Source organism: Uloborus diversus, chromosome 5 (genome assembly GCF_026930045.1).
Source record: "Uloborus diversus isolate 005 chromosome 5, Udiv.v.3.1, whole genome shotgun sequence".
NCBI classification, from domain to species: domain Eukaryota; kingdom Metazoa; phylum Arthropoda; class Arachnida; order Araneae; family Uloboridae; genus Uloborus; species Uloborus diversus.
In genome coordinates, this window is record NC_072735.1 from 95,179,896 (window position 1) to 95,202,207 (window position 22,312).

The following is a 22,312-nucleotide window of genomic DNA, read 5'->3' on the forward strand; positions in this document are numbered from 1 at the left end:
CTGTAAATGCTTTACATCAAAGGTTGTTTCCAATGAAATGGGTTCGAAACAAATCTGCATGTTAGACCAATAACACTGAGTGGCAAAAATACCTCCAAAATGCCCTCTATAGTTTATTGGAGTTGCGAATTTTATATTTTGTTTTGTTGTTGTTGCTCAGACGAACTTTACTGGTATAGTAAAGCTCGGAGTTTTTTCTTATAGAATGCGTTTTGTTCTTGTTAAAGAGAGTTGATCAAGTTTTTTCTTGTTGTGCATAACAGTTTTAATTTGAGGTATGTAAAATAATTCAGTTTTATTGTTTATAACAACTCTTATTTTTAAATCAGTGGGTCTTTGTATGTTCTGGTAGCCAGTCTTCGTTTGTATATTCTATTGAGCCGAAATTTCAGCAATTTTAAAATTTGCACCTTATGACTTGGTTTCGATATAACACGGTACACATTCCTTGATTTACATTTATTTCAAGGTCTCGTATAATGCGATTTCTATATAACACGGAACATGGTTTCGATACAACACGGTACACATTGACATGGTTTATGATATGTACATGATTAATTATGTTAAAAAATAAGTAAAAAAGTATTTATAAAAAAAAGTCTCGTATAACACGGTTTTGATATTACACGGAACGAATTAACCTTGTTATACGAGGGATACCTGTAATTGAATTTAGTCTTTTAAACGAAACTAGACATCATAACCACAAAACAAAGTGCCCTGACCAAATATGAAGTCCTAGCTAATACATATTTTAATGAACGTTCTTACATACTGGATCTCAAGTACCTTATTATAATAATTTGCGTGGAATAAATATGAGAGCCCTTTGCTGTAACTAATGGCTAATTGGCCGTTTGATCTTGAAAATACGCAATTATTCCTTGTTTTCGCTTGAAAAGGGTATTTCTTTAATTAAAAGAAAACTCGGTGGTATACTTAAATACTTAAAGCAGCGTGGACTATATTTTAAGCCATTCGAAAGATGAGATTCTCTTACCTTAAAAATATCAAAAGCTCTTTTTTTTTTATTCTGCTTAAGAACCGTTTTTTTCTCTACTTCATAAGAAAATTAAAAAGAAAAGATCCCTGATAATTTAGTATTAAGTTTCTCTAAATCCCTACGAACCCTGACGTACGGTATGCTATAATATAGTTTTTGTTATGCTTTAAAAAATAATGAATTAATATTGCTAATTATTATATTCTGTGACACTCGATACAGAAGTTAGGGTACCGTCGACAATAATGCAGAGAAAAAGATGGCAATTATGTATAAAAATAGAGAAACGTTTTTTCTTTCTAACGATGTAAACTTCAATGAGAATAGACAGTGCTGTGTATTTGTAAAATTGATGGGAATTTTACGTTTGGATCAACCCTCGTATGTAGAGTTATATGCTTTGAAATGCTTGTCCATTTTATTTCATTTCTTCATTTGCTTATTTTTTGTGCATATTTCTATTGCATGAATTTAATTTATGAAAGAAGAGGAACACTTGGTGCTGTTATATGTTTGGAAAGAGGAGCTTTTCTATGAATTAATTTTTAACATTATGTGTAATGCAATATTTAGCCACCTTTGATGCACTGTAACTCTGATACCAGTAATCACTGTCACCAAATGTTATCACAGGTTCATATCATAAAAATGTGCTACCTGTATTAATTTCACTTTTTTTTACTCAGTTTGTCTTGAAATATTTCACTTTAAACTTTGCATTTCACTTTAAACTTTGCGAAAATATAATATTTGGCCAACTTTAATGCCCCATAACTCTAGTACCAGTTGAGCCTCAGTCATCAAATTGTTATCATATTCGTATCTCATACAGAGGTGCTACCTGTATCAATTTCATAATTTTTCACTCAGTCCCTTTTGAGATATTTGACTTTAAACTTTGCCAAAATGCAATTTTTGAAAAATTTTGCAAAAAAAAAAGGACAAAGTTCTCAAGCTTAAAATTTTTACAACAAGTAGCCCTATATTATGTTTACACAAGAAAAAAAACAGAGCTGAGACTCTCCTCCTTTTACTAATTTTGCAGCACTAAAACTCGTATTTTATGCTAATTTACAGTTTTTAGTTAATTTTTTTCTTCACCTTTCTGACCCTTTAAATAATATTTGCGAACGAATCATATCTAGGACATTATTCTGATGATGTAGGATTTTGTTTTGTCTTAAATCTGTAAAATTTACAGAGTTAGATGCATTTACGTAAAACTTGTTTTTGGTCCAAAAACGGCAACTAAGCAAACTCAAAAATGGTCGTTAAAAAAAGTATGATCCTAAAAAAATTTCTTTCAACGCTTTTGAACTCACTTAGAAGTGAGAAATAACTAGTAAAAAATTAGGAAAATCAAAAATGTCGAGCAACAAATTTTATTCTTTTTGGGTGATTTCAAATGGATTGACCCATAAGTTATCTTAAGATGTAAATGTGTATAAGTATCAGATACACATGTATGTTACATTACAATAAAACTAGCTGATGTGTGCATCACATGACTTCCTTTTACTCCAATTTTAATGTCATTTTCCCATTATTGGCAATTTTAATGTGATTCAATAGTTTGCTCTCTAATATCACCACCAGTGGCCAAATTGAAACCAGATTTAAAAAAAGAAAAAAAAAATGCCAAATTTGCCGCTAATTTGGCGACAAAACTTGGCGACCAAAAGATTGGCGATACATCGCCAAGTGTCCGCCAAATTATAACACCACTTGAGTATACATCGAAATTAACAATGATTTTCTCCCAAAAAGGGGCAAAAGATCCCTTTCGAAACACCCGAATGCAACCAAAAGGGGAGGTGCACAACTAGACCCCAGTAGGAGTCTACGTACCAAATTTCAACTTTCTAGGACATTCCGTTCGTGAGTTATGCGACATACATACACACATACGCACATACATACGTACATACAGACGTCACGAGAAAACTCGTTGTAATTAACTCAAGGATCGTCAAAATGGATATTTCGGGTGTCTGTATGTTCCTAGGCTTATATCCACGTGTGGTGGGATTGAAAAAAATATAAAGAAAAGGGGAGGTGCACAACTAGACCCCACTAGAAATCTACGTAGCAAATTTCAACTTTCTAGGGCCTACCGTTCTTGAGTTATGCGATATACATACGCACATCGCACATTTGTACATACATACATACGTACATACGGACGTTACGAGAAAAGTCGTTGTAATTAACTCGGGGAATGTCAGAATGGATACTTCGGGTTTTTATACGTTCTTAGGCACTTATCCGCGTGTGGTGGAGTTGAAAAAAAAACTCAACATTAATTCGGGAGTGAGCAAAATGGAAATTATGGCCGAATTTTGAGTGAAAATTTTTTCGCGAATACAACACTTCTTTTTTGTAAAAGGAAGTAACAATAGAGTTTGCTATTCTGCGTTTGGAAATAATTAAACTTTTTTAAGTAATGTAGTTAGATCCGAATCTGCGTAACCGCGGATCACGCAGTGCGGAAGGAGGGGGGGGGGGGTTGACATGTTCTTAAGGGGCCCAACGGCCCGAGAATTTTTTGCAAAAATTGAAAAAGACTAGCACTAAGACTTATTAACGTTGCAATATACACTGCTGGCCTATGGGGAGGGGCCCTACGAATTTCGTTGCAGTTGGGTCCAAAATTTATAGATCCTGGCCTGAATATAATTTTCATCGCTCACTTTATCCTTTGTCACACTTAATATCGAAATCTCGCGGTCTTTGGGGAATCGATAACGACACTTATTCCACAGGTTTGTCAATTGGTCACCAGATGTAAAACAATTTCCAAACAATTCTTCTACTGCAGATGAGCTAAAACTATTTTGATTCTTCCGCTTTGTTATTGGAAAATAATCTTACCTTCAAGGAGTTAAAAAGAATTAAATCCTGTCAGTTTACTAATTCAAACTATGTGACGTTTAGGAGAAATCTTTAGAAGTAAAGACTTTTTAGGGCCAGAAGCCATTGAATGCCCAAGTATACTAGGTTTAATTAGTAGTGTCTCTTACTACTTCTTGTTCATAACTTGGAATTAATTTTAGTTTTACTAGTTTTCCAATCAAAACATGAGACAATTTTGAGCTTTGTCATTTTTTTAAAACTTGGTCCATTGTGCTTGATGGTAAGAGGAATTAATGTTTAATTGATCTAAATTTTATAAATTTGAATGATCTGTGCTGTTTCATAGAAAGAGATTATTTGTAAGGGGGGGGGGGATACAAGTCAAAATCAAGTTCGCACTTTTTCTTCAAATAAACTATTGGAATCAAGAAAGCAGTTCTCTTTTTTGAAGAAACTATTTTTTGTTTATTTAATGATGTTTAGGATGGGCAATTTTTTTTAACACGTTTTGTTGAGCATCTTTGTTTTCTCGGCTTGTTCCAAAAAGAGCGTAAGTCATCCAGTTTTGTTCCAAAAAGGGTTATGTCATTTTTTTTTTCCATTTATAAATAACTTTACTGTAAGGATTATTTTAACCATTTAATTTCGAATTTATTATCATCTATAGATAACAGGAGATAATTATCTTTTCTTTAAATTCAATAATAAATCTTACATTAAAAAAATTGCGTTTTTTTCAAGAATGGAAAGAGCCGACTTAACGCCATTTGTAAACAAGATCTTCAATTAATACCAAACTTTGAACTTTCAAATTAATATTTCGAAGGCCAAAAAAAAGTCAAGTGAAGGCTTAATTAATTTCGGTGAAAAAGAAATATTTTAATGCAACTAATTAATTCAGAGACATTAAGATAGGATATCCCATTTAAATTTATTATAATAATGTAATTATGTCTACGTGAATTAGTCATTAAAAATCAAGAAACGTATTCCAATTAGTTAAAAAAATAAATTATTTTCCACAATTAACACATTAGTTTTTGCATTTTTAAAAAAATCAATTCAGAAGTTTGGCCTTCTTATAGTTTCTTAGAAAGCACATATTTTTTTCTTTCTTCCACTCATTTTATGCCACTTAAGCATAGTATAACGCAAAATAAAATGGCTACAGTTTTATCATTTGAATGTTGGTTAAAATTGAGGTTGAGCGACTACAAAAAATCTAAACTAAATAGTACAGCAGCCCATGGGTTCCCATCTCAGTTCTCGTGACAGAGGGCTTTAAGGATGCAGAGCAGAGGTTTTGGTTTGGTGGTGACCTAAACGCGGAAACCCTAGGGTTTAGTTCCCAAGCACAGTTAGTACTCATTTTATCAACCCGCTAAAAAGTTCAGTTGACCATGCTGCGGCGTGGAAGCACGAAGCCTAAGGTTTCGCATTTTAAGCCACTGGGCTTGAACTGAACAAATATCATGGAGAAAAATACAGTACTCTATATTTCAAGTACATTTATTTGGAGAAATTTTCAGCCTTGTCGTTCAACTTTGCTCCACCTCAATTGTTTTTTATAACGCCTGATTGAAAAAAAAAACTAAAATTTCTAGTGCTGCACTCTCCTGGCAAGGTGATAAAAAAGGATTCCAACTCTTTATTTTACCAAAAAAAAAAAAAATAAATAAATAAATGAATGAATAAATAAGTAAATGAGTTTGAAATATTGTACAAAGTTTTTTGCATCATTCAATAATCCTGTTCTTAGTTTGGAAAATATTTTTGAAGTTGTTCAAATTGCTCTTCCTACATTGTAATATTCTATGAAATTTTATAAAAGATAGAAATCTAGAGATGTTGTATTCAAAGAGAAAATTTTGAATATTTTGAAGAGAAAAAAGAAAAAGAAAATAGGCAGTCATGAGTCAATTTTTTCGCGAATACAATACTTCCATTTTTGTAAAAGGAAGTATAAAGAAGGGAACATGTTTTCATATGCTTAACATGTGCAGATTGTAGCAACGAAGAAAAAAAAAATCCCTGAAAAATGTATCTATTATGCCTATATGAATGGAAAAATCCTCACCTCCGTGACTGACTTTATGAATGTCATTGTTTCTGAGGTGAAAATAAATGATGAAGGGGAAATACATCAATAATAGGCATTCTACCAAAATTATAAATTGCCAGTATATTCTCAAATTTGCTAAATGCTATTTTTTAACATACATATGAAACTACTAATCAAGCCGTACTTTAATTAAGAGAGCTTAATATTATGTTCCCACTAATCATTAAAATAGCCGATTGTTTGCACAATTACTACTCTGATATTTAACTGACCTCAATTTTTAAACATTAAAAGTTTTTTTTTTTTTCCATGAACAAGGCATTTTTTAATTTTTTTTATGTATGAGTAAAATTATTGTAACTTAGCTGGGTCATTATTTATGGTTACTTCTGGTAGGTAACATTTTCATGTAATAATGAAAAAAAAAGAAAACAAAAGGTTTCGAAACCAAAAACTATTTGCGTTCAAAAGTTACATTTTCTGGAGAAGGGCCCAATAGCGTCTTTAGAAGAAATAAATTCATTTTTCTACAGAAATTCTCCTATTGCGCTAGAAGACTTATCCAGTGACATTAAACCACAACTATATCAATTAGCTATCCATTTTCACAGTGGCAACGGCAAACACAATATCTTACCGATATCAGAAACATTGTTTTTTCTTCTTTTTTCATCTCACAAAATACCCAGCGCCTAAATAAGCGTTCACTAGGGTGAGAATCGACAGCCTCGTAATCTTAACGAAAAAATCGCACGTAAAGGAGCAGAGAAAAATCGCGCATGCGCTGTATGGTGAGGTGACGATTTTTCGGTGTCATGAAATAGTTGGTTTTTCTCCACCTCAAAAGGGCTCAACGCGCCTAAAGAAGTTTTTACTTCAAAACATTGTATGCTTTGAAGTTGCACTACTTTCGTTATTTTTTTTAATTATTTATTTATTTTTATACCCCAGTTCTTACGTGGCTTAAAGTTCCCCTAAGTGGCAGGATAACTTTGAATGCAGTAGGCTATATTGAATATTCAACCAGGGCTACGCAGTCGGAGTCGTACTGATTTTCGGTTACAGGTGTCGGCTTTAAATTCCAGGAGTCAAAGTTGGAGTCTGTCATTTTGTACACAGCTCTTCCATGGCTAACAAGTAAGAGACGGAATCGTGGATTCGTATTAGTTTTGGGGTAAAGGAGTCGGAGTCGAAAACTCAAAAATTCAAAGCGTTGGAGTCGGAATTGGTCACTTTCTCCTCTCCTCCGCACTCTTAGTTTCAACTACTTGTGTTAAATAGCATCATTTGCTGAAAGGGCAAGGAAATATATCTGATATTTCTGCTTTTATTCCTAACGGGCAAGACCAAAATCAGTTGAAAAACGATTGAGGTTATGTGTACCATATTATCTTTCGCTGGCTTAGATAATAATTTTAGATGGCACGTGCTCAAATCAGAAAGTGAAAATAGGACTTTTTTTATTTGCATTCTTCCCCGAGTCGAAGTCAATTACATTTCCATTGCAGAGATTCTATTTTTGGAAACATTATTTCCCTTTTCAGTTAAACTAAAAGTGTCTTCTATTTTTAGACATCATTAATAGACTCAAAAATCCATCTGAATCTCAAATGTCTTTCTACATTGTAAATGCAGCAGAGTATTCAAAATGTTTTTTCTGTGTTATCTTTTTCAAACACTTTGAAAAAATCGATCGAAGCATGCTGTCTTGAATCGCATATTAATGTTTGGGAAACCTTAGCTGGATCCAGAATTTTTACACTTTATTTTGTTTTTTTTCCCCTTTAAAGTATCAATTGGGAATAATTCAAATGCAATTAATTACTTAACTCGAATGGTGCATTGTTTTCCCTGCTAAAGAATTAAAGCTATCATTTGTATACTAGTTAATAGTTCATGTTCTGGAATTGCTTCAATGAGGTGTAAAATTAAATTTGAACAAGATCAAAAGGTGTCAAGTAGGCGACAAAAGCTAAAAGTATTGGTTTATCTTTTTTTTATTCCAGAGAAATTCCCCAAAAGTTATCCAAAGTAGCAAATTTTCTGGCAAACTATTTGTTTACTTTCGGTCTATTTTTTCCGTGAACAGTATGTAGTGGGGTCTCGGTATCAAAGTTGGTTGGCGCGTCATTGTAGTAATCCCGAGATGATGGCTTCGATTCCCGGCCGTTGACCTGGTTGTAACTTCCTTCTCTGTGCTGTAAATTTTGTCCTACATTATGTGCCTGTATTGTGCTATCTGTCATCTTGGACGTGAGTTCATAAACGGGTCCTGTGTGACCAAGTACAGGAACTCGAAATGTATGTTGTCAATAAACCAAAACAAACAGTATATAGTTATCGCAAGCGACTTCTTTTACATTTTTATCTCGTGAACAGTTTGTGTTTGATAGTTTCACTTTAAAAATATATTTTTTTTCTGCTGCTGTTGATTTCATGACCTGGTGAACTAAATTTCTTTTTTCTATGCAGATGGCAGCCGGATACACCGCGACACAGATGCAGCAATGAAAGAGATGTCCAACCTTTTTCACTCTTTATTCCCCTTAGTTCCGCAGCAAACTCATTACTTTTGGAAGACTAATCAGCTAGGAAGTGCGACAGTTCAAAGAACACGTAAGTAGTTCTTAAAATATTCACTTTTTTTCAGCACTTTTTTACCTTTAGAGTAAGTGAGGATCAAGTCTCGCGATTTACGAGATATTTATAGTGTTCCATCAAAAGATTTTTACCGGGGAACCACATGAAGAGTGTAATAATGAACGTGTGATAATGAAGTTCAAATAAATAGCAGCCTAAAGAGCACGTTGAGACATTTTTAGGCACAAAAATTATTTGCCCTCGTGTCCCCGTTTTTGAGACTTAAGATCTTAAAGTCAGCCGAAATTTTCAGAAAAGCGCCAAATTCAAAGACTTGGCGAGGCATTTAAGGTACACGTGATTTCACCGTCAAAATGTAGCACGATATCTACTCGCAAAGTGTGTGAAAGCTGTCCTCCATTACTCAAGAAACTCGCTAAATATGGTGAGTTCTCTTAAAAATTTACAGATTTTAACACCTCATATTTCGATAACGGGGAAACGATGGTGAACAATTTATGCGTCCAGAAACATTTTACTGCGTACTCTTTCAAAAGCTACTTATTTATTTATTTATTCATTTTTCACTATTTGATAATTGTGTAAGCTTTCTGGTTTGCAACACTTTTTTCATTAATTATAATAGAAGGAAAGAAATTAACAAAATCACGCAAATTTAAATAACGTCATTTAAATTTCAACTCCGAGGAAGAAATTTAGGGCACTTGTGGAATAATAACTTTTCATTCTATTAATTGAATTCAGTTAAAAATGGGAACTACTTTCATGCTGTTCCATGCATTTAGATGTGTTTATTGTATGAATGAATATTAACATTTTTTTTTGCTAATGTTCAAGAAGGCGAGAGTTGAAGGCGAGAGTTGAAGGCAATCCAGAATATTTTCTTCTGATCTAAAAATACGAGAAGAGCCCTCACTGAAAATCTCATCCGTTGAATTGTTACCAAGAATAAATTGTAGTGATTTCAAAAATAAAATCCGTTTTCCCTTTCTACTCCTGCAAGTATTCTTTTACGTTATGTCTTGCATATTTCATCGTACTCTTTCTATCGTGCAGTGCAGTCGCAGTCGATGCTATTGCGAATACGAATGCAGAGAAAAGACTAGTATTGTTTTTCTCTTTGTCATTCCAATGTTACTTAACTGTTATTTGCTCCGAAAACACTAATTTTATAATTATTTCGAGCTTTTGTATTATAACAGTTCGTGTGCACATTTCAAACTGTATTGGCACAAAAGTCCAAATTAATGCATATTGCGTGATATATTTATGATTTTTTTTCAATCATTATGAGCAAGTGTAATTTAAAACAAGTTACACTAGCTCTTATACTTCAGTTGCACAAAATAGCTTTTCTGGGCAAAGTTTACTAAGACAAATAGTATACAAAGTCAAGAGCAAATACAAAACATATACTTGTTTCGGAACTTCTAAAAAACGAGTCACTGCGTAATATAGTATTTGGGTAAGAGTAGAGCTTAGGGGTATAACGGCACTTGACGATTTCTTTATTTTCCTTTCACCACCTTATTTATCATTCGTTTTAAGTGTGGGTTACTTTTTCTAAAATGCTACATTTTTAAATTGAAATGTTTCTTATTTCAGAATTATTCTATAATAAATTATAGCAAATTTATATTTAGTGTAAAATGATAATCATAAATTACTGATTAAAAAAGGGAAACTGTGCCTCAAAATTACCTCCCAGTTACATGAAAATGTACCACTATTGATTACATTGTTGCTACATCATCACGCACTAGTTATGTTAACTAGTTTTGTGGTAAGAATGATTATTAAATTCAGATTTCATATCGATGCTACTTAGTGCACTTTGTCAACCTTTTGAGATGCGTCAATACTTGTAAAAAGCGATACGTCATCCACTTGAAATAGATAAGTCATTTCTGCCATAAGACGGTTGGATGCCGAAATGATATATAAATTCTTTTATTCTTTTCCAGCAGCATCTCTAAAGGACCTAGAGGAGGATGAAGAAATCGGCAGAGAACGAACCCTAGTCCCTTGGCGCCTTCAGATTGATTTCAGGAAAAGGGGCCCGGACTGCATGAGGAAGTGCATAACCCAGGGTGTGCTACACCCGGTTCAATGTCATTCCCTTTGCTGAACGAAGGCTCATCTGAATCCTGGCGTGGCAAGACGCTGTGAGTATCTTTTTTTTTTTTCTTATTAATTTATTTCCTCTGTTCCAAGATCTGCCGATTCCGCTTTTTAGTTGCAAAACATAATGAAAAGTACTAGCAATGGGGTCGTTTCCAAAATTTTAAAAGTATTTTTTTCTGAAAGAACATGCTTAAAAACATAGGATCTGACCATTTTTTAAATATTTTGTCTGAGTTTAATATTTTTAAAAAAATACTTAAATTGGCGCCCTTTCAATGTTTATGCTTCTGTCCGATGACATCACAAATGATGAAATGCCATTCTGTGTTGCCATTCAGAGAGCAAAATATTTAATTCTCATCTTTACTCACCTGTATCGGCAACGATATGGTTGATAGCAAGCGTATAGCGCAATTTAATTCGCTTCTTGATTATCATAACGTGGAATCGCGGTAGAAAGATGCGGCAAAGTGCATCATTTGTGACGTCATCAAGACCACGCCTTGTTTCAAAAATAGGACATTTTAAAAAATTAATTAAAAAATAACTGTTGGGAAAATAAAAGTATTTTCTGGGTCCATGTCATTTTTTTTCTGCTTATTCTATCAATTTCAGCGACAAAAAGTACTACTTTTGACTGAAGGAAACAACTCCATTGTAAACAAGTTGATTTTATTAAGTAAACTATCTAATTTCAAAGCTGTATTAAAGCAAGCATATGTTTGTGAGTTTTGGGCATCGGAAACTTTTCAAATTGTGGAAACGTGCCTGAACTCAACAGAAATAGCAAATGTAAATCTGGTAAAGTTTATTTCAAGTCTCCGGCTGGCTTGGCTGAGGCACGGTATCTAGAATGGTGTTGTAGTATGAAACTTAAGATTGTTAGTAGAAGGGACTGTTTAATTACTTTCAAACGTAATGCGTTTTATTTGGAATATCAAATAAATGTTCATTTTTAGTAATTGGATTACATTTAACCACAAAATAATGCCGGTTTCCGAAGTTTTCTTTAAGTCTAGTCCAGTCAGTAGTATAATAGCGTTTTTAAAAGATATTTTTTTCTATATATATACTTACTCAAAATTGTTTCAAATTTGAGTTGACAAACTTACAATCTTTAAAGCAAATTAAATATAAATTATTCTCTCTTTATACATTTATATTAAAATAAAAGTGAATATAGTTTTTTTTCTTTTTTTTTTTTTTAAACAATAAGGAGAGAAGGGGATCTCGGTGGCCAGAAATGAAGTGCCAAGAGCAAAGCAGGTCGCTTACAACTGTTAAAGCAGTAATTCAATAACAACTGACGCTACAGAACAGTACGGAACACTCTAGTAGTTAGAACTCAAACGTTTGCAGCATCTTCTTTCAAATATACTCGACAGAGCTCAAGTACAATGCAAAAAATATAGCAATTTGAACTTGTGCCCATCTTTTTGAATCACCCTGATTAATTCCTACAATGCCAACAATTTCTTTTTTTTTTTTTTTTTGCCGTGTGAGCTTCTTAAATACAATATTTGTATTGCCAAATATCTATGAATGAGCTCAATTATCATGTTTTTAAGTTTTAATTATCATAGATAGCAACGTACTTCACGAAAGTTTAACTAGCTAAAAGGTAGTTGTAGATTTATGACTTATTCGAACTTATGTTATCTACCGACTTTAAGAGTCATTTAGATAAGAACTCTTCCTGCATTTTTAAACTTTTTTACTACTTAACTTCAGAAACGGTCTCTAAATTATATTTAAATCACTAAAAAAGATTTTTCTTCTAACTGTAAAAGTTCAATTGATTGATCAAGGCGGAGTTTACAAAGCAAGAACAAGAGCAAAACGATGAAATAAAGAAATAGAATAAAGATGAAGAAAAAAATAACTACAAATTGAATTCGTCAGAATGTTTTACTATTCTGAATTAGATTACTGTACTCTGATTAGAGACAAAAAGACAAGTAGCGATTGAATCAAGGTACTGTTCATTTGACGACATAAGTCCAAACACTAAGAGATTGACAGAAGCGGAATTGAACGCACATGAATTTGATTATCCTCAGCTGTCTTGTCCTCTGTGGTGTATGCCGAAACAGAGCCAAGACTTTTTCTGACAGAAACTTACAATACTAATCACTAAGGCGGTTACTTCCATCTATCCGGAAAGTGTTCCACTCTCAAAATGGAAGCTGTCACGTGACGCATGACGTCATCTTTCCGAAATTTCTTACTTTGATTTGTTCGGAATATTTCAATTTCGGTAATTCGTTTCGGAAAAGGGTTAAAAATTACCGACAACAAAATATGTTTCTGAATTTCAGTTCCGATGCCGGATAGATAGATTAGTTTTATACATCTGCTATAGCGACGAGAGCTACATTTGTGATTTAAATATATTATAAATTGTTCGGTACATCCTTTCTGCATAAATTGAATTATGATTGTACATTTGGAAGGTTGATATTGCAAAGTTAATCAGATAATAAATTTAAATATTCTTGAAAAGTTTCTAAACAAAATATTTTTAGTGAAAAAAGTTTTTGATACAATTTTCCGAAAGAAAAAAAAAATCAACGAGTTATTAGCTTTACACTGTTGTACGCTATATGACCAACCCCCAATGCAGGTTTGAACCTCTTTTTAGTCGTATCAGTGCACGTTACAGACTCATCTCCGTGATAATTCGTCAAAAAAAAAGTTAAAGAAAATAATTTTTAAATTTTAAAAACAATTATAAAACGGTAAGAAATAACTATGTTTTTTTTTTTTTAATTTTGAAAAGTATTTTGACTTTTGTAAACATTAACGAAATTAAAAAAAAAAAAAAACTGGTATAAAGGTTTAAGATTTATGCTTCCATGTTCTAACTAATATATATTAAATCAGGTTTATCTGTGTGAAATCAAGATCAATGTGCACATATTTCTTACTAACAATGTTGGCAATAAAGGATAGCTCCAAAAACTGGGCACTCTATAACCAGGCAGAATCCAGAAAACTTGGCCACCATAGGGCGTAAAATTCGCCGTCAAAAAACCTGTTGCATGTGCATTCTCGATAACCAAGCGTTTTCCTAAACTTGGTCACTTTTCGGTCCATATTAGGCCGAGTTTTCGGGACTCTATTGTATTAAAATTGCATAAACAAAAATTACAGGCATGTGTTTCAAGACTACGAAAAACCACTTCTTTTTCTTGCAAACATTTTTGGTTTTAACGAAAAGACTGATTGTTACTTGCGCAATTTTAACGTTGTTATTATATGTTGTAACTTAATGTGCAAAAGTAAACATTTTACTTGTCTATTATTTTCTTATTCTGCGTTTTAGCTTTGTAAAATCTGAAAGCTAAAAACAACTTGACATTATCAAAAACAGATCTTAAACCAGAAATTTTGAAAAAAAAAAAAAAAAACAAATAAATAAATAAATAAAAGAATAAATCACACTTAATCAATACTATTAAGTACTTGCGCAAAAATACCGTTGCGTAACTTTCTGTGCGTGTGTCTATATCTCCTCCGAACTGTCAATGTCAACAAGGTCAGTACTGAAAAGTTGGGGGTAGGCGTTTCGGATATCTAGAGGAAGCCATTCCACCCATTCTCACCCATATAAACCTAATAGGGACGGAATTATGAGTTGATAAAAGAAGAATTACAGCCATCAAATGTCCAACTCCGCAGGTGATGAATTTATTTCCCACTAAAATTGCACCCATGATTGAATGGCACGAATGTATGCAATATATTATATTTCGCAGTATATTATAACTATAAGTAAAAGTGTCGAAGTGATCAAAGTAGTACAAAAATCAAAATATAAGTAAGAAGTTGTTTAGTAAATCAATAAGCAATACATCTTCACGACAACAAAAAAAAATAATAATAATATTCGCTGCACTGACAGATTTTATGTTCCATAAATATTCGTTGAAAATGCATTGTATTTAATAGAGAAATAGTTTTTTTTTTCTACAAATTTAAGACAAATTAAATGAACTACAAACTTAAAACTATAATATCGTATGAAATGCACCGCTAACATTTAAGTACAGCTGTTCGGCTAACACTAAATATATGTATGATTTAGCATTGATTATCAAATTATACTCGTAAGAAATATTAAAAGAACTTATTTTTTGCCGCTTTGTCGCTATTTAACTAATTTTAATCCTTGAGTACTATGTTGCTGCGAAACTTTCTTTCAGCAAAGTACAGATGACAAGGTGAAGACCACAATGGCGTAAGTAAACAAGACGTAAAAATTGAAGACGCTCTGTGATTGGTTGAATATGGTCCGGTACCGGAAAAATTGGGTAACCTCGCCCCCAGATGTCTCAAAAATACCACGTTGGGAATTTTGGTGCGTTCGTAGTAAGCTCATGGTTCGCTCTCGGAATATTGCTTCGGAAACACGATGTTCCGATATCGGAACGCTACCGATTCGGAACAAATCACGTACAGATGGAAGTAACCGCCTAAGGTGGTTGCCAATCAATGCCCTGACCACCAAATTCGCCGGATTTAAATCCTATAGAGCACATTTGGGATTTCATGGAAAGGTAGCTCAGAGCTGTAACAACACCATGTCAAGATATCTCAACTTTGCGTGATCGCTGTATTAACATTTGGTACAATCTATCTTCAGACGTTTACCAAGAGCTCGTGGCATCCATGCCAAGGCGAGTCGCAGCTGTTTTGCAGGCCAAAGGTGGCACAACGCGTTACTGACTGGGTGGTCATAATGTTTTGGCTTATCAGTGTATATATATATATATATATATATATATATATATATATATATATATATATATATATATATATATATATATATATATATATATATATATAATTTGATGTTTAGTGGTTAGTTTTTGTTGTCTAAATCAATAATACATAATTAAAGTTCGAAAGTTTTCTTCCTAAATTATGAGATTTTATTGACGTGTCATATTGATTACATTGTTTTTACAACAATGCACACCAGTTTTGTACGTTAACTTTGTGGGGGTTTTGTGGCAAGAAAAGGCCTTAAATTTAGATTTTAAGTAGTACGTTTACCCCCAAATTTTAAGTTATGTAACTTTCATTGCAGAGGTGTGATATGTATTAGTTGACACAAAGCATTATACATTTTTAGACATTCATTAGCGTTATCATGTTTTATTGATGTATAGTCCAGTCTATTACTTCATGTTGATGTCGACGCACCACCGAGGAATAAAGTTTTAGGAAAATCTCTCGTAGTTTGATGAATTCCGCGTGTTTATGACGCATACATCTTTTTAGATAATATCGTCGCTTCAAAGCATCAGTATGATACCTTTTATTGTTATTCCTGAGATTAGACATCTTACCGCTTCTCTAAAACGACGTTCTATTTACGAGTACTAGGTATTTTGACTACTGTTTATAAACAAACATTCAAGCACATTAAAAGCACATCTAATTTTTTGTTCAATGATTAGTATTAGGGTACATCCAGGATGGGGGGGGGAGAGGGCGTCAACATTTGTTTTCAACTAATAATGTTAACCGTAATATGTCTGTACATTCATATGTTAGAAGCGTTGTGGCTAATCCCTCCTCTTAGAAGGTAAAATATGGTTGCACTAGTCATTAGCCTGCATGAAAAAAAAATCCAATGATCGAACTTTACCACTATACTGGGGAAAAACATGCACATTAAAGGAAAGTGTTGATGTTTAACTCTTATTAAAGGTATATTAAATTGAGTAATATGACAATGATCGTTCCAGCTTAGCAAAATAAAGGTATTTTCAATACTCTTGCTTCCAATTTTACTGTTTTGATAAAGAAACTTATTGATCAAATAAATTACCACAGGCGGTCGAAAAAGAAATGTAGAACTTGTATAGATTCTAAGACCAGTAAATTTAAAAACTATTGCTACAACTCTTTACAATAAGAAAACGGAGCATTTTGCGAAGAACTAAGGCTGTGAGCTTTTTTTTTTTTCTTGTATACAGAATTAGTGCCGAATTCGATCATCTCTATGTGTATTTTATTTAGTTATTTATATCACTAACTATCGACATGATAAAATAATATCCATTACTTCAAGTTGTTTTTAGAATAAGTGAAGCAAAGGGATACAAGTAGCAAGTTAAAAAATTTGGAGATAACCAGTACAAATAGTAGGTAATACCTCTGCTCTGTCTTGGGGCAGAAGATAGTACTAGTAGTCCTGACAGGTTTTATTATTCAGCATGATTCAAAAAAAAAAAAAAAAATCGATGAAAGGTGAAAGTCTACCTAGGACCTTATTTTTAAACGCGTTTTACTCAAAACTTGAAAATGTCCACTTACATTCTCACTGCCTCAATTTTTTTATTTTTGAAAAAACTATTTCAAAATAAAAACTTTGAAAAAAGTTTTTATTTTGAAATTGATAATCAATAGTATTAAAAATATACTTGCATATTTTAAATATATATTCTGTATACCTATTTCTTACGTCATTAAGACTAGTTTATATTCTTTTTCAGAAGGTTTGGAAACTAATGTCAGGGTAACTACGGAAGTGGTATTTTTGTCTCGTTCCTGAAGCCACAACTCTAATGACCTCGACGGATGTATGACACTACATTGCTGACGCCATTTGATTTGAAAGAGCTGAAGCCCTTTTTAAACTTGTTTTTAGTTGGCACATTTTAGTCGCACAAACTTTCGTTTGCATTGGTTTTAGAACTCTTCAATTGATTGTGTGGTACGCATGCTAATTCTACGTTTTTAGTGAAGGTTCTGCATGTTTGAAGCTGTTGTTACAACGCTGTTTTATTCCTCGGAAGCAAAACCGCGGCTTGCATTGATTTTCTTTGTAAGACTGTTTTACGAAGAAATCACTTTGAAATCCTTGTAAAAATGACATTAATAAGTTATCATTGTTGTAAAAATTATATGTATTAAATGCAAAATAAAAATATAATGTTTACTGTTCTATTTTTACACACGACTAGTTATTTCTTATGAGATAAGAACTCACATTCTAATCAAACTGCAATTCCAAGTCAAAACTTTACGAAAGAATTAATTTAAAAGTCATTTTATTTTAAATGACACATAGTTTCATAGAATATGACTTTTTAAAAGACATAATAAAAATGGATGGAATGCACTTTAACAAGTGGACTGAGAAATAACACTAATTCGGGTCGTTTAACTGATTGCCGAAGCTCAGTAATGTGTTTTGAAAAATGTAGCATTTATGTCCGAATTTTGTAAACCTTAGAGCAGGAATTAGTAAATGGAGGGAGCTAGTTCAATCATTAGCTAAATCAAAGGCTTGGGCAAGGAGCTCGAGTCACGTGACTCAACAACGACGAATGGTTGAAATGTTTTGCGTAAAACTAGCGAACCCGAATTCTTCCACTGCTTTTGTTTAAAATATATCGCGTGATTTGGGGTCTTTCCTTCCTGAATGAAATTTTCACTCCCTCCATTTTATCTCATCTCAATAATGAAAACTAATAACAAAGTGAGCGAACAGTGTGTCTCTGATAAATTGAGTTATGACTTGACAATATTTATCTCTTTATTTGTTTCTGGGGTAATAGGGAAGGGTAATTGGCGCTGAGTTGAGCTGGGTTACTGGGTTGAGCGAGGTTTGCCAAAGTATTCCAACTCAATTCCAAGCCAATTCCTCGTCTCTTTTTCACTAAAACTCCCCCCAAAGACGTAACTCTGTCAAGGCCATAGCTCAACTTATAGTGCTTCTCAGCAATGTTGGTGCTCAGTGGAATTCGTAGTAAATGATGAATGCATTAAACACGCGATTGACAAATCAAGACTTCCACTACATGCTCTTTATCGGGGAGTTTGGATCAAGTTTTGAGTGAAAATTTATTTCTTATTAGTTGTACCCGCACTGCTGCTCTTGTGCTATAAAGTTTTTTAAAAAAAGCTCTTTAAGCGTATGTACGTTTCCTTTCCCACTCGGAAATAGAAAAAAAAATATCTTCCGTTAACTGAAATGTGCACACATAATTTTGCCTAAGCTCAAAGCGTATTCAATAAAGTAAAGAAAAATCCTGCTATACCGAAGCCAACCGCTTGTCAAAATTTCCTCTTTCAAAGAAAAAGCAGAACTGCTTTTAAAAATAATGCAAAACCACCGTAGCTAATTGCTTAAAGTTTAATAATAATTGCAACTATTCAGTCCAAAAGGAACTGACAATAAAAAAAAATTAAAAAAAAGAAATAAAAATAACACTAGTATTAAATTATTTGTCTAAAAATATTAATATGGTCACGTAGCACTAACTACGTATGAGGCACTAACTACGTTGCCCGGCGTTGCATGCTCTGCCTTGAAAATAAAACTTGTGTCAAGTGATGCGTGTTCAATCAGATTTAAATAAACGATTAAAAAGAAGTCGAATTTCTCGTTGACGTGTAGAAAAGAGCAATTTCAGCACCCAAAATTTCAATTAAGACCTCCTTAGATTTCTTAAAATTCCAAAACTATAGTCATTGTTATTAAAAGGCGTAAATACTTCTTGTGAAAAATCCCCTATGTGAACTAAATAGCATCAAAGTGCCAAACTTTGCAAAGATCCGACGTAAACTCTAAATTTATATAATGAACCCCCACCCCCTTTTATGTTTCTTTCTGACCGCCAAAAGACATGTGTTCCAAATTTGGGAAAATTCCGACTCAAACTGTAGATTTGTACAAAAAAGAAACACAAGCTCTCATAAACATGCGTTCACTATAAATACAGCATGTCCCTGTTTTGATTTGCAAAATCCTACTTTCGTAACCGGTAGTCCTAGATCACTACTTCCAATTGCAAAATTGTTTAAAATAATATGCCGAGTTCAAATATAAAAAATTTGAAGGGACAAAAAAAAAATTAGTGAAATCATACGAAATATAACTTTTTATATGATCCCCAAGTACGCGCGGTGGGGGGCAATCTCAAGCATTTAAGGAAATAATCCCAATCGAAAAATAATATCAAAACAAAAATTGGAATAGTTCTGACTAAAATTCAAGATGATATTTGGGTTCAAACAGCTACTGAATCTCAAGCCACTATTTTGTATTCAGCAAAACTTATATCTTAATTCACGTTTTATAGTTACTTAACTCCAAGCACCATTGTTTCGAAACTAATGTTCATAGCTTACGTGTATTAAACGTGAAACATTCTACTTATTTAAACATTTTTCTTACTTACTTGCAGTACCTTTCTTCTTTAACTTCGAGTTTTTTAAGTTTTGCAAAACAAAAAGTTAATAAAATCCATCTGTTTTCGAAGTCATTCAAATCAGTACTTGTAAGGTAGTAGATTCGTGGAGTTGTTACATATCAAAGCTTACTTCCATGCCGCTCTAAAGGTCACTTCACATTAGGAATTAAAACGTAGAACTATCTTCATATATAACGTATTAAGTTAGACTTAATTGATACATCCATAGTTAAGCCGTTATTATCCATCGAACAGCTAAGTGTTCATTGTCCAATCAACTATATCCACTTAAGAGTTACGGGAAGAGTTTCCAAACAGATAATCCTTTTCTAATCATTCGAAGTGATGCCATCTTAATACCGAAATAAAGATTTGTGCATTGAACTCGTCTCCTTGTAAATGAAGGGGTATTTTTATTCCGTTTCAATACCTGAAAATTCTCATTTTCCAAGAAGTTCAAATTTACAAACTAAAATATTAAACACTCGTTTCATCCTCAGAGCAACTCACTCCAATTCGTAGACCCTCTCTTCAAGAACTCTTTAAAGACATTTCATGTACTCGATTATGCATTAAACCAGTGTACAAAATTTTCAATTCATATAGCTTAAGGCTATTTTCCGCTAATCCTCATATATATAATAGCCAATGATCGAGTAACCCGCGAAACTTGTGCCACGGCGTGGTAATTTGATAATATGTTTTGGTAATGTTTAACATGCAGGGAAAGGATTTATTGTGATAAGGCTGAACTGGATATGGTAACTTATCTGTTTTACTGATAAGACTGTGTCATTTCAGGGGAATGATGAAATGAAAAAATGGTCAACAGTGAACGCTATCTACTGGAGTTTAGGGTTAATCTACTGGAGTTAGTGTTACAATAACTATCAAAATATCTCCAAACAGACAATGGCTTCGTTCAAATGTAAAAGTGTAGCTGCAATTTTCACCCGTCATACCTTGACGGACGACATTCTAGTTTATTATACAAAGCAATCTTTTAACTTTTTACGCCATTTTCAATTTTATATTTTAATTAGTGTGAAATAGAGAGGGGATGTAAGTGGGTTTGTTTAAATTTATATTAAAACGCGCACAGAGTTCACAAACTTTAGGTAGGCTTTCATTGCAACGTTTATGTAAATTATGCTGTCTGGCAGCATATATAGTCCAGCTGTTTTTAGTTGGCCCTTGACTCCGCCATATTTCAGAAGCGTCCATCTTCATGAAGGGGAGATGCTCAGAGAAAAACTAAAGAAAAGAATTTGCAATGTGGTATTGTTTCAAGAGCTTGAAACGTCACCTTGAAATTTAAGACATCAGCAAGAGAGGTACAACATTTCTATTTTGTACGGTCAAGGTGGATGCCTCATTGGACAAATTATATTCCAAGTAAGTGGATGGCTCTTAGTTTTACTTCTTTCAGCAGCTACTGGTCAGATACATCAATACCTCCTATAATTAATTTGAATTGAAAATTGGTTAGAGTAGGGTTGCAATAACGAATGCAAAGTCTGTTATTTTTACTTTTTCGAAACTGAATGCAGTTATTGCTGCAACTTAAATATTTCAGGTCTAAAAAATCACAAAGCGAAATACAGGGTCCATTATATAAGTATTGAGCATTTACTGGCAAAATATATTTATTGATCGTAATTTGTACAAATGTTCAATATTCTTCAAAATACATTCCTCCTGCATCAATACACTTGTGGAGACGTGTTTGCTACGCCTGAAAGGCATCCTGAAACTCTTCCAAGGGAATGCCTCTCAGGAACGTTGTAACATGATGTTGGATGTTTCCCAAGGTTCCCCAATGTTTTCCTTTCTTCTCTCTCTCTCTCTTGAGTCGCGGAAACAAAAAGAAGTCACATGAAGCTAAGTAGAGACTGTAAGGTGGTGAGGGATCACCGGGGGGGGGGGGGGACATCCATAACGGGGTTCGTCGGCGACCTCCTCCTGGCTCTCTTTGAATGCTTTGTGCCACTTCCCAGACTGTGATCTTGAAATGCAATCGTCCTTGAAGGCTTCTTGCAGCATCTGGAATGTTTCCGTTGCATTTTTTCCAAACCTCACGCAAAACTTTATGGCGTATCATTGTTCAAGCGAACGCTCCATTGCGTTATGTTACAAAAGTTGAAAACATACTTCAAGCGGAAGCACTTATCTCCGCTCACACTGCTCGAAAGCAACTGACGACTGGATGCATTGAAAGGGCATATCTCGCACCACATTTCCTAGCCGGTTTTACCGTGCTGCCATCTATCGTCGCGTCACAATAACATTATGCTCATTACTTTCATAATGGACCCTGTATTTTAGGAATATATAATTTTTTTTTTTTTTTCATATCGCCAAAATGTCGTTAAACGCGAAAATATGGCACGCGTCCTTTCTTTCTTCTCTACCTATTTCAAGTAATGTATTCGTTTCTCAAATGAATGACAAAGG

At 33.4% G+C, this 22,312-nt stretch overlaps 1 long non-coding RNA gene across 1 annotated transcript in view; it reads left to right on the forward strand.

Moving 5' to 3' along the window:
• The window catches only part of LOC129222491 (uncharacterized), a 125,784-nt gene extending 108,203 nt beyond the window's left edge, over nucleotides 1–17,581 (forward strand). The window contains exons 2-4 of the long non-coding RNA XR_008580590.1: nucleotides 8,394–8,537; nucleotides 10,487–10,687; nucleotides 17,156–17,581. This is a non-coding gene — a long non-coding RNA (uncharacterized LOC129222491). The remainder of the gene's footprint in view (nucleotides 1–8,393; nucleotides 8,538–10,486; nucleotides 10,688–17,155) is intronic.
• The last annotated feature ends 4,731 nt before the right edge of the window (nucleotides 17,582–22,312 follow it).